The sequence below is a fragment of the Amborella trichopoda genome, chromosome 12 (assembly GCF_054954075.1).
Source record: "Amborella trichopoda isolate Santa Cruz 75 chromosome 12, AtrichopodaSantaCruz75HAP2 v2.0, whole genome shotgun sequence".
Lineage (NCBI taxonomy): Eukaryota > Viridiplantae > Streptophyta > Magnoliopsida > Amborellales > Amborellaceae > Amborella > Amborella trichopoda.
In genome coordinates this window covers 42,011,106-42,023,569 of record NC_142347.1, presented here as the reverse complement: position 1 = coordinate 42,023,569, position 12,464 = coordinate 42,011,106, and positions in this window count along the sequence as shown.

Below are 12,464 nucleotides of genomic sequence, written 5' to 3'. Positions count from 1 at the left end.
CGATCATGGATTACAAAAAAAAAAACAAACATTTCGATCATGGATTACAAAAAAAAAACAAACATTTCGATCATGTATTACAAAACATTCGATCATTGATTACAGAAATTCTATCATGGGTTACAAAAAAAAAAAAAAAACAAAAAATTCGATCATGGATTACAAAAAAAAAAAAACAATTCGATCATGGATTTCAAAAAAATCGATCAAGTATTACAAAAAAATATATCATGGATTACAAAAAAAAAAAAAAAAAAAAATCCGAATGGGACTCGCCGATTCACTGTACGGACTCGCCGATTTCCGTACAGTGAATCGGCGATTCACTGTACAGAATCGTCCGGTTCTTTCTAGAACCAGACGATTCCCGTTTTTTTCGCCGATTCGAGCCGTCCATGACGATTCCCGAGTCGAACCGGGCGAGTCCGGTTCGACTCGGCGTTTTTTTAAACACTGGTTTAGGCCCAAGATTTATTTTATATGGACAATGATTCATAATCGCTTGTCTTTTAGAGGGAGGAAAGGTTTATATAGGGCCGAGGCTCTAAACAATCAAATTAGAGCCTATCCCAAAAATTTCACAAGAGTTTGTTTGGATGCCCAAATATCTTTAAATTGACCATCTCGACATTAAGATGAATTGACATGAGAAAAAATAGATTTAAAGTTTTAGAAATAGTGTATTTTGTAACATAATTTTGGACCGTCAATTTTTAAGATTTTCAAGTTTACATAGAACTGTCAATCTACACTATTTTTGAAGCTTTAAACTTATAAATAAATATAAAAATATATCTTAAGGCTATCACAAAGATTTCCAATATTAAAACTACATTTCTCAATAGTATTTGAAGGTAGACTATAATTTGATTGGTTAGAGCCTAGGCTTTATACAAACGGCACTTTTATAGAGTGGTATATAGAGTGAAGGCTCTAAACAATCAAAGTAAATCCCCCCTTCAAATAGTGCCGAGAAATATAGTTTTTAATATTGAAAATCTTTGTGATAGTCTTAAAATGTATTTTCATCTTTAATTTTAAAACTTAAAAAATAGTGTAGATCGAGCTGATCTATGAAAACTTGAAAATCTTAAAAATTGACAGTCAAAAAATACGTTACAAGATGCACTATTTTCAAAACTTGAAATTTATTTTTCTATCATATCCATGCATCTTGATGTCAAGATGATCAATTTGAAGATATTTGGGTTTCAAAATAACCTCTTCTAAGTAAATTTTTGAGATAGGCTCTAACTTGATTGTTTAGAGCCTTGGTTCTATATAATTTTTTTCCTTTAGGGAGAGCTAGTCTTTTAGAGAGTAATTAATAATCGCTGCTCTTTTAAACTTTGAAGACATGAATGCTATATTATATATGAATCTACTATTTTTGGTAATTCAGTAGGGAATAAGATTAATCTTTTTTTTAGATAATTCAGTGGGGAATATATGCCCTTACTCCTTGAAATGGTGTCAATAAGAATAGAAGCCATAACTTGTAACTTAAGTATGGGGTGCTGTCACCCTCCTCAATCTACTTTATGTTTATCGTAGGGGGCTAATTTTTTTTTTTTTAATGTGTAAGGGCTTAAGATTTTCACCCTTTGCCAACTAATTAATCAAAACATTAATTAAGCCATGGTTTTCCTTTTTTTCTTAATTTTTTCTTTCTTTTTTTTTTAGAGAGAGCGAATAAAAGGAATGTTGGCTTGATTTACCTATTATGTTTCAAAACAACTGTTTTGGACTACTTTTTTGGCCTGCCTTTTATGGTCATAGTACCGTATTTCTTTGTGGTCAAAACTCACAAGACCTTTGTGAGGGAGTCCATCTCTACTATCTTGGTCCTTCAGGACTACTCTCTCCTGTCTTTCCTTTTCAGTATCGACGTTGGATTCGTTTTTCGTGGCTTTAAATGAGCTAAACACGTATAATGGTTAATGATATATGCGTTACTCTCATGCATGACAAGTTGTTTTTTGAGATGAACCACATAGATAATGTGACCTCTTTTCACAAATCTCCCTCATTTAGAGAAAATATATTCCCAATTATTAAGGTCTATTGACCTGTTTACCAATTAATTGAAGTCTATTGAGCTTTTTATGTATGAGATGATTATTTGATTTTTTTTCATGCATAAATGTTCTTTTTGAGGTAGGATATTCAATCTTATGAATAAAGATGGATGTCTTTACCGCTGGAACTCAAGCTTCCTATTGATTTTTCAGACTTTCACAATAACAGTTTTCAGTTTGTTAAATTTTAAGAAATACAAGATTGTATCGCATTTGTTGTGGAAGAGATACATATATTTCAGAAATATTGTTTCTAATTGATGTTTATCATTATTATTTATCGATTGGAAGACATGTCATTATTCAGCACGAGTCATTTGAGCATACAAGTGAGAAATTCAAGAATATTTTTTCTAATCTGGATGTATCCTAGAGGTGTACTCGTTGAGACCGATTACAACTTGAAATTTTGCCTAGTCGAAAAGCGTTTAACATTTTGAAAGAAAAACAAGTTCTTTCATGCCTCTAGGTCCCTGATGGTAGGGCAGGAAGGCTAGGGCCAAATCCATCACAGGGCCGGTTCTGCCCATCCTTGTCAAACCCTTTGTTTCCTTCTTCTTTTTTCTCTTTTTTCCATTTCAAGTGTATTAAGCCCAGCTCATCCTAGCCCAAGCTAGGGCTGGACCTATGCTAGGGTTTCTTTGGCCTAGTTAGGGCCAGGTTGGGGTTGGGCCAGCCCTTTAGGGACCAAGGCTAGCCCGACCTATTGTTGACAATGGGAAACTAGGCTAAAGATCTTTCCAATTTGGGATCAGCATGTAGCATAAATAAACTTAGCCCTAAAAATAAGGCTGCAACTGAATTTACTGGATGTGATCCTATCGTACAATGGTTAAAAACCTAGACTGCTAAGGTGAATTGGCCATTTGGGAAAGCGGTTCGGGTCGGCCTAAAGAGTCGGCCAAAACAATAAAGAATTGTGAAAAAATGAGAAATAATAATAATAAAAAGGGGGGGCCGGATTGGTCGGTTTCCTTATGGAAATTGCCCCATTCATAATATATTGAGGGAACCGAACAGGCCCCTCCTGAAAATGGATTTAGATTGGCGATTCAAATCCAGAATGACAATTTTTAAAGAACAATTGGTTTCTCCTCCCGTGAGCTTTTGTACTTTTTCCCAACCATAAAGCTATACAATTATTTTAAAATGTATTTCTTATTTTTCTCTATGATATAAAATTACCTTGATTTTTAATCTAAATTAAATTGTCTACCTATTTGTTTTGTATTTATTTTTTTCAATTACAACATATAGAGTGAGAGAGAGAGAGAGAGCCAACTTAGTATGTAAAAAAAAAGTTGTTTTTGACATATTTTTACAATGAACTATTAAAAATTTTACTCTTCTAACATATTTTGATTACATTCTCTTTGACAGTGGATTAATTTCGTATATTTTGTGAATTGATAATGGGTGTTTGATGAAATTTATGTATTCCACTTTGTTATTGTAAATTAAGATTTAAGTAGTTTACAATTTCTACTTTTACAAAATTATTTGCCATATATTTTATATAAAATTATTTTTTAAAGTTTTTGTTACATTTGTATTACTAGCATTTCGCAATTATTTAGCAAAAATAATAACTAATAATCAATATTTAATTATCGACTAAAATATGTAATTCCCTACTCTCTATTTTAACTCATTTTCATTAATAAAGATTAAATATGCATGTTTGTGTTTTTTCTAATATATTTTCTACATAGTTCTATTTTAGTTATTTTAAATTTTATTTTATTGTTAAAATTTTCAATTTTTATAGATTCTGATTTTTGGTTTAATTTACTTTTTGGTGGCTAATTTGGTTTTTGATACAAGTAAATTTTTTTTCCATTAGGAATAGACTCAACGCGGTGGTCACAATAGTGGGTCAGCTCAACATGACTTTTGAGTTCCACTCCTACCACGAGGAGAAGATCCCCTCCCCACTGGATTATCCAAAAAAAAGTATTCGTTTTAGATAAAATGTGCATAAATACTCACTAAGGGGTATGTACATATTACAATGGTAATGTGATGAAAGATGACATTACATTTGACGAGTTCAATAATAATTATCACATGAAGAGTTCAACGTATTTTGCAACTTTTGCCATGATTTCGATGGCCATGTGAAGAAGGTACCTTGAGATATCGGCAAAAAATAACTTTGGTGAAAATGTACGCGATAATTAAATCATAACGATATGAATGTTAAAAAAAATTACAATAGCATGATATGGAATGAAAAATTTATTATTTTTATGTGTTTTGTTCTTGGGGAATGTTTCTATGAGACCCATCCCCATAGAAAAAATATATGATTGTTACTTTCCAACCGTCAGATTTAAAGGAACGGCTGGGATAACACTAATCAAGATATCACTATTTGGAAACAAATTTAGCAACCGGCTCTCACATGTTGCCTTTCCCTTACCCATCCCACCTATCATGCACCCCCTTCTCTATCCCTCTCTCTCGCACTCAATCCCTCTCTAATCTCATTATCTCTCTCTAATCCCTGCATTCGTCACCTCTAGGAAACCCTAACCCTCTCGATTGTTTTCTCTCTCTAACAAAAACAAGAGGAAGACGAAGAGATGAGAGCAACAACAACAACAACTATCTTGCTCTCTCTATCAAATGAGAGGAAAGGGAAGAGAGCAAAAATGAGAAGAAGTGGAAAAGAGGAGAGCAGTAGCAACAACAACTATCTTACTTTTTCTCTCTAGCAAAAACGAGAGGAAAAGGAAGAGATGAGAGCAGTAGCCGCAACAACTATCTCGCTTTTTTTGTTTTGGTGTTAATTGGAGTTCTTACTATGGTTCTTACGTGTACGTACAAATGTTTGTTTTCCTTGATCTTTTGTTCATTGTGTTTTCTTTCTTGGTTTTGGAGAATTAAAAATCTAATGAATAAAAAAAAAATTATTCTTGCCTTTCGTATTCTATGAAAATAATTGAGTGGATTGGGAAGTGTAGAGAGAGGAAATCCGTCATTTTTATAGGTTTTGAAAGGAGTAGAAGGATGAACATAGATCTATTTCCCTAGTAAATGCCTTCTTTTCAGCATATGCTTTGTTTTCTGGTGTAGTTAGACCGTAATTGAGTTTGTGCCTACTGCCTACTGTGTTTATGAATTAAACTTTTGAAATCTTATAGTGACCAATCAAAGTCATTAAAGAAAAGTAAAACCAAGCAAACAAACATCTGATTCTTACAATCCGAGCTAGAAAAACTCTCCCTTTATAGAGTTTTTTGAGTTTCTTTCTTGTACCCTCTTTGTAAAGCTTTTGTGCTTCTCTCCCTTGCTCTCTTTTTAAAGCTTTTTGAAGTTTACGTATAGTGCTGATTTTTTAGAGCAAATTCATCATTTTTGTGGGTTTTGAGAGGAGCTTAGGGATGAACTTAGATCTATTTTCTTACCATTTAGCCTTTGTATTTTTTTTTTTAATGTAAAAATATTAATTTTAATATAAGTAACATTCAAACAATAAAGTAAAATAAGTTTTACAGGATTCTCCCTTTGTAGAGTTTTTTAAGTTTCTTTCTTGCTCTTCTTTGTAGAGCTTTTGTGTTGCTCTCTCTTGTTTCTTTTTTAAAGCTTTTTGAAGCTTAAGTAGGGTACTGATTTTTTAGAACTTCAAAGCTTGTTTTTGGGTTCTCATATAGTGCATCCAATAGTTGCATCAGTCCTATAGAATGGTCCACAATTAGAGACTGTCAATCATCCCTGTTATCTACTTGTTTGTGCATAATATACACTCTCTCAACATTCCTAAGTCCACTTGGTGTATGTGTATAGTATACAGTATCATATGGGTTTTTATCTTTATAATTCTTCTCCTTGTAAAGTTTTAATATTAGTATATGAAATTCTAAAGAGATGTTTTTTTTTTTTTTGCAGATTAATTACTTTTGTGCAAATTAATTCCATGGAGCTTGAGAAGAGCTATTACACTAGTCTCAAGAATCATCTCTCTCCCAACTCTATTTTTTTGTGTTTTTTGTTTTTCTTGGGTTTTGTTTCCATTTTAATCGTTGCAAGTACTTTTAAATTGGAATCAAACTCAGCCACAATTTTGTGAAATTTTAGAGATCCGAGTTACCAAACTTTTTCTTATGCAGCCTTTGCTTTAACAATGTATATCAAGATCAATTAACGATGGACTCATTTATGTTGAAGGTGCAATTTTTATTCTCCTTTTTAATCCATTTGGATCTTTCATATACAACAACTCCACTTACATATGGAAAAGAATACCATGATGCGCATGGTTCACACTAATTGGTAAAACTTCTCATTTAGTACGGACAAATAAACAATGTTCTAGCAATCCTTAGAAATCTCTTACTATTGATTATTACTTTAACGATGTGAGACTCATTTCACAACTTTAACGATGTGAGATTCATTTCAATTTCTATGAAATGTCGCTTTTACACATTTCAAAAAGGAAAAAGGTTACATAAGGATGCAACCTTATAATGTAGAACTACGGATGCACCTCAAAAATCCATTGGAAAAGGTAGTTTTAATGTTGAAAAACCCTTTCATTGATCATCTCGACGTCGAGATGTATGACCATGAAAAATAAAAAGATTTTAAGTCTAAAAAATAGCGTATTTTACAACATATTATCTACACTGTCCATTTTCAAGATTTTCATATGTTTATAGATATACTTGATTTTAACCATTTTTGAAATTTTATAATTAGATATAAAAATAGATTTTGAGATAATCTTAAAAATATTTTACATCAAAACTATATACCATGATAAAATTTGAAGGTGCACCTTACCTCCACAGCTACGGATGCATCCGTATGCCAACTGCACCTTAACCCCAAGCAATCTTAAAATTGTAATACTTTACCCAAAAATCAGTTGCCTTGCCCAAAGTTGTGAACTCAAAGCTTAGCTCAAAATTACTAATTTTACAATCAAAGGCAAAAAGAGAGAAAGACAGATATTACCTTTTGAGAGAGAGAGACGAACTTTACAATAAAGGTAAAGGCAGTGAGAGAGAATCAAACCAGAAAAAATTACAGAATCTAATAGTAGACGTTCATACCTTTACTACCTTAAAAAACTACCAAAAATCACCTCCTCAACCACTCAATATATCAAAAAAAATATATATGAAAGCTAGACCAATAGAACTTTTGTTCATTTGATTTTTTATTCTTCAAAAAAAGCAAAAAAGCATAAAACATTATGAACACAAAAATTAACTAAAATCAAAATATTCAAATTACCTGAAAAAAAAAAAAACTTTCTTAATTAACCAAATCAATCGATTTTATTTTGTTTTTATGAACAAACCATAGCCCAAACCACAAGCACCAATTACCCAAAAAAAAAACTTTCTTAATTAACCAAATCTATTGATATTATTGTGTTTTTTCTGAACAAACCACAACCCAAACCACAAGCACCAATTATCCCAAAAAAAAAAAACTTTCTGAATTAACCAAATTAATTATATTATTTTGTTTTTGATGAGCAAACCACATCACAAAACATTACAAATTGAAGCAAATATTGACAGAATATGAAGGAACCACAATGCAAATTGAAATTCTGTCTTTTGATGAACAAACCACAGCCCAAACCATAGCCCAAATTCAAGCAAACATTGACAGAATGCAATTATTGACAAAATAAATATTCACAGAACAAAGAGGAACCAGAATCCAAATTGAAGAAAATCTCTAAAGCTTCGTTGGCACTATTTCCACCTGCAACACCGAGCGGTAGTCCACCCCATCTCTATCAAAACTAGCGATGCCCTCCATTTGCAAACCTAACTCTCCATTGTTGAAACAACAATAATTCACCCCTCTCTCTCAAAACCAGAGATGCCCTCCATTTGCAAACGTAACCCTCCATTATTGAAGTGGCAGTGGTACACCCCATCTCTCTCAAAACTAATGATAATTAGCAATGTCCTCCGGTTCAGAGCCGATTCCTTAGTTTACACCTAATTTTGTGACGTGGGGACATGTGTTCTCCCAACCGTTCATTTAGATCCAACGGCTACAAAGCAACAGTCACATATTTTTTCTATGTGGGTGGGGTTACATAGAAAGTCGCATAATGGTACTTTTACATATGGGGCATTTTCTTAATGGGAAAAGTTTATATAGAGCCAAGGCTTTAAACAATCAAATTTGAGGCTACCTAAACAATTTAACTAGGAGAGATTTGTTTTGATGCCCAAATATCCTCAAATTGATCATCTTGACATCCAGATGCATGGACATCAGAAAAAAAATGGATTTCAAGTTATGAAAATAGTGTATTTTGTGACGCAATTTTAGACTGTCGATTTTTAAGATTTTCATAGATTGGTCGATCTACACAACTTTTGAAGCTTTAAACTTTATAAATTAAGATGAAAAGACATTTTAAGGCGATCACAAAGATTTCCAGTATTGAAACCACATTTCTCGACACTATTTGAAGGTAGGCTCTAATTTGATCTAGAGTCTAGGCCCTATACAAACCGAAACTTGCCTTAATATACTCAACGTTCATTGGACATTTATTATTCTTGCTTTGTAATATAAAAGTTTCTTAGCAAATGTATTTTTGTCATTAGTAGGGGTATATTAGATATTTTTATAAAAAAACTAATGACACTCTGTTAGTGGTTAAAAAACAATTATTTCTCTATGTGGGTGATATCATACCTCAAGTAGATGATATAATTCTCCATTATAGTAATGAATGTTTTTTTTTTTTATCCCAAAAATATACTTTATCATTGATTAATTACCTTTAGACAAAAAAAATTTATTACATTGTAAGGTATAGCTATCAAATGTCCAAACATATTAAGTACATTAAAAAAATACTTCATGTATGAGAGTACCCTAACAAAAGGCTTTATATTAAGGGGAAGCATATAAATAGACCATTTTCTTTTGCTACAAGGTGGCCACAAACATTCTTGTCCATCAAATTTCAAATAAGGTCGTTATAGGAGTGTCATTGACTAGATTTAAAGTTTCAAAAAAAGTTTTTTAAATCTCGTGACACATCCTAAGCCATCCAATTCGATATCTAATAGTTAAGAGTAATTGTTACCTCTTTGTAAGAAAGATAAATGGTCTCATAATATACAATCCTTTATATTAAAAGAATATAATATGCTAAAGCTTGACGATCTTGGAACACAAAAAAACAAGGTCCACTGCTAAGTATATCCCAACAAATCCTTTGTATCATGAATGAAGTGGGATGTTCTTTTTGGGATCGTATTTTTTGTGCAATCTCCACTCTAAGGATTTGTTTGTAGCATGCATCTTTTCTGTACATCAAGATCAGATAAGTGGGATTTAATTTTACCAATTATTTTAAAACTTGGATAAGTGGTACGAATGGGTCGGAATTGGTGAACCAGAAAATATTAGGAAAACAAAAAAAGTAAAATGAGGGTTAATGGAGTGGTGGGATTTAGGGGGACCTAAAAAACATTATATATACTTAAAAAAAAGAAAAATTATGAAAAGGGGGTTTTAGGGGCAGGGCAGATAATGGTCCATTCCTAGAACCAGTTCGGTCCTGACTTATCCGTAATGCAAATCAATGATTCCTATCCAAATCGCCCGTTTTGAAACACGAGTATATATACGCTTATAATAGGTATGCAGGACCACTCATTCCACTCGATTCCACAACCCAAAGTCATGTGGGTTTTTTGATACTAAAGTTCGCAAATGATTTTTGGATATTAAAGTTTGCAAATCATCTTTCATCAATAAATGAAAATTTTCAAAAAAAAAAAAAAAATAGAGAAAGGATTTTAAATTCTTTAGAACCATTTTAATCCTCCGTGAAGGGGAACTATCTGAGCCCAATTTTTTTTTTTTTCTTCTGTTTTATCTTGTATTACCAACAAATTGATTTTTTGTTTTGTTTTTGTTTTTATATATTAGAATGTACATCATGTATGTCTCTTGTTAGTTAAAAAAAAACTAGTATCTTAGATTGCTAATTGAAAAGAAAACTCTTGAGTATTTATCTTTGTTTAGGTAGACATTAATTTATTTTTAATTTAATTGAAAATATATCATAAGAAATCTACATGGTAGATGCTAGACATGTTTGGCATCCTCTAATTTAAGTTTTTCTGGACAATTTATAAGTAAGTCTCATTCAAGATGCATGACCCAGTGACACTACACACAAACCCTCCAAATTCCCTGGCCAAAGGAGGTTCTGCCCTCTTTGAAGCCGTTATTTTATTTTATGTAATATCGTTCTAGATTAATAATATTTTTTAACTTTCTCTCAAAAAAAGAAAAATAAATTCCTCACCATCCACTACCACGATCGACAAAATCCTCACCATCTACTACCACAATCAATAGCTTTTAATGTCTTGTTCACATTTTGCTGAGGAGTCAGGATTGAAAGTGTTGAAATGCAGATTACGAAGTGAAGAGCTCCGGAGACAGGATTGAAAAGGTTGAAATGCAGAGAAGCAAAGAAGCAAAACACATACCATAAAATACAACTTAACAAATCCCACGCATAGATCAAGAAAGCAGTGGACATTAATCAATGATTGGTATCTATGGAATATAAGTTAGTTAGATATAATAAACGAAGGAAGATACTATAAAATGCCTATAGGTGAAAATGAACAGTGATTTCGCCTACCCTCATCACCATCCAAACTTCATCGCACGGTCACAGTTATCTGGTAGTGTTTCATTTTTCATTTTTTTTTTTTATAAATTGGAATGATCAGAAATTTGGAGCGTCTATTCATAAAAAATATGAAAATAATAATTTACGAAAGATAAATTTACCAAAATACCACCAAAAATTTATGGGGCTATTTTGGTCAATTTATATTTTGTAAATTATTTTTTTTATATTTTTATTAGGTGCGCCCCATTAGGATGTACACACGATCTAAATTTCAAATCATTATGATTTGTAGAAAAAAAAATGAAAATTGAAACACTACCAAACAATCGTGATCATGTGATGAACTTTGGACGGTGATGAGCATAGGCGAAATCACTGTTCATTTTCGCCTATAGGTCTTGGGAAGACTTTTTCATAAAAGAAAGAGCAAATAAAATACCAAGGTTAAATATGAAGCTGCAAAATATTCATAAGTAAATATACAATTTGATGATGCTTAAACATAAGTAAAATGGAGATTAACAAATTGATGAAAATTTTCAATTAAAGTGCGATGATGGTCATAATGGCCAACCGGAAAATCTATGGTATGTGCAGCGGAAGCGTTATGGCCATAACCCATTCCAGAATCAAAACCGTGCACTTCAAATTCATCATTTCAACCTCTAGATTAATGAATATTAGAAAAGAAAAAAAAAATCATCATTTCAACTTCGAGATTAATGAATATTAGAAAAAAAAAATTCATCATTTCAACCTCAAGATTCATGAATATTAGAAAAGAAAAAAAAATCAAATGTGCATCTTGCAATCTATTATTTGGACCATCTATTTTAAAAAATGTTAAGGGTTTACATATTTGCTTAATTTGCAACTGTAAGTATCATAATTACAGGTGAATAAATTTTCGTGGTCGCTTTTCAGAAATGAAAGAAGCAGCGTGGCGTGGTAGGATCATGACCCATAAGTCCTAGAATAGAAACGTTGGTATACAATGAACAAGTGTGTGGGCCCATAACCCACAGGTCCCATGATCGAAACCTGGTAATCACACCATGACCACCATATCCACCGGTCTCAATATCAAAACCCGGCTCTCATAACATCTCATAATAGGTTAGAATATAACTGATACCTGCAGAGAACTCTATATATATTAGTGTATCAAAGAATATACAAGGCAGTATAAATATACAACCAGTTACAACTAGCTATCATACATAGCAAGGAGATCTAATCTTATCAAGAGATACATATCCATACAAAGACACGTAAGCTTATCAAGAGATAGATATTTCATACTATATATCAATATGATAATAGTATGCAAAAGGAAAGGACAATATATAGAGACAATAACAAATAAAATACATAAAAATAGAGAAAGCAAAAACAGAGAAAACACAAACTATCAAAGAGGGTATAGAGTACATAGAGCCCTAAGGAGATATAAGTAGCAATAAAGATTATGAGTGAAACAAATTATTTAATTAAAGAGCAACTCGCTGGTACCTACTAGAAAATAAAATATACGCAACATATTTCCATAGGAAAACATGTATCTTCAAATAAGCACAAAAGTATGGAAAGAAAAAAACATTTGATCAACCTACATAAATAGAAATTGAGAAATAAAAAAAAAATCATACAAACTTAATAAAACTAATGGTCGTGAAAAGATATGATGACTTATGGTTTGACTGAAGAAGTGAAAGAAGATTTGGTGACTTATGATG